Source organism: Galeopterus variegatus, unplaced genomic scaffold (assembly GCF_000696425.1).
Source record: "Galeopterus variegatus unplaced genomic scaffold, G_variegatus-3.0.2 Scaffold593, whole genome shotgun sequence".
Lineage (NCBI taxonomy): Eukaryota > Metazoa > Chordata > Mammalia > Dermoptera > Cynocephalidae > Galeopterus > Galeopterus variegatus.
Window position 1 is genome coordinate 334,247 of NW_007726704.1, and position 2,014 is coordinate 336,260.

A 2,014-nucleotide genomic window follows, 5' to 3' on the forward strand; every position below is an offset into this window, starting at 1 on the left:
GCCTTCTGCTCTTGAGAAAAGTATAACAGAATTTATGCATTAATGCTTATCTTGCAGGCACTAGCTTGCTAAATGTAATAAAAGCTGTAACAGCGGCTGGGTCGGTGCTATTTGCTTGAGAGAGCAGTAGCCCCCCGCTCTTCACCCGCATCTCGTCTGCTGCATCTTCCTTCGCGTCTCTGACCATTTTAATCAACACCTGTTCAAATTACTGTCTGGTCTCTCTCTCCTGATTAAACCCAGTCTGATACATCTCTAACTTCCCTGGCCCCTTTTTCTCAGTCCATTTTCAGGCTCCCCTTCCTCTTCTCATTCCATAACATTAGTGCTCCTCAGGACTCTCCTCTCTGCTTTCTGTCACAGACTCTCTAAGCAACTCACCTGCTTACTCATTTTCTATTATCAGGTTTAGCCAATGGCTTTAAATTTGGGTTCCATGGATGACTCCAATGTGTCCATAAACCACCTGAAATTACATGCAAATTTTTTGTAGATATGCAAATGTGCATATGCATGGGGAGAAGGTTTCTAGCTTCATCTTTTGGCAATATGGCTCAATAGTTAAGGGCATAAACCCTGGATACAACCTGCTTAAGTTTAAATCCCAGCTCTGTCACTATGACCTGGGCTAACTTACTTAACCTCACTGTGCCTCAGTTTCCTTGTCTGTAAAATAGGGAAAATTATAGTACCTACTTCACAGAGTTGTTATGAGAATTAAGAGAGTTATATATTTAAAGCACGAGGACAGGGCCTGGCACATAATAAGCACTATGTAAGTGTTGGCTATTATTGCCATTTCTGGCACTCCCCCTTGCCCCTAGGTCCCAGCTAGACCAATGTTTTCTGTTGCTCAAGCACACCGTGTTCTCTCTGACTCTGAGCCCTCAGGTGAGCTCTTTCCTCTCCTCAGAGCACTTTTGCCTGTCTGTTGTCTGCCCACTAACTCCTGACCTTCCCTCTGTCGTCTCAAATGTTATTTTCTCAAAGAAGCCTTTTCTGATCTCTAGACCAGGAGAGGCCAGCCTGCTACAGCTCCCAAATCTTTCTCTATTTCCTCTCATTACTTTCATCATAATTTGTTTGCAGCGACCACTTGTTTCACATCTTCCCTGACAGTCTATAAGCTGAGAGCGCAGAGATCTGCCTAGCTCCCTGCTGGACCTCAGTGCCTACTACAGTGGCACTGTGCCTAAACATTTGACATATGAATAAGTGAATGAATAAGGAACAAAACACATGAAAGGCTTTTATAAAGTTTTAAAACCCTATACAAATATTAGGTAACACAATAATGAGAATGTAATAAAATCTGACGATTACTATACAATCTAATATTAAATCAGTAGGAGTTTGTATTGTGTGAAGGAAACCCTCTCCTCTCCAAATGCTATAAAATACATTTGTTCAAATTGACCTTGAAATATGTGTCTTTCAATCAAAGGGAAATGAATTACACAAAAGAACCAGCAAATACAACTGTGTGCATTTAGGGAATCAGATACAGACTTGTTAAAACATCCCCACATTCACCCCCAGGAAATAGGCCTCAGATGAAAGGAATGATTGAACAAGGAGCCTACTTATTCCCAGAGATCATGGTCATGGCCTTAATTCAAGACAGGATTAAACGCTTTCATGAATTGGCAAAACCAACTGTGTCAATCTGAGAAATTCATTGTTACCCTGGGAATTAATATATAAGTGATCCAAGTCATCAGGAAAACTATATCCTATTATCAATTAACAATCAAACCCCAGGAAAATTATGATAGTCACCGTCATAATTCAAAATAGACACAATACAGTGATTCTCTTGGGCATGTCTTCAAGAACCTATTGCTTCTTCTCCATTGGATGAAGGATTCCCCGAGGAGGAAGGGTTCACACTCGCCCCACCTTACCAACTGTTGGACTCTGACCGCTCCTTGCAAGAAAGTGAGCCGAGATGCAGGTACCGTTCAAGCTTTATTAAAGAAAGAAATCTGCTGGGCTGTGCTCAGAGTGGCAGGCA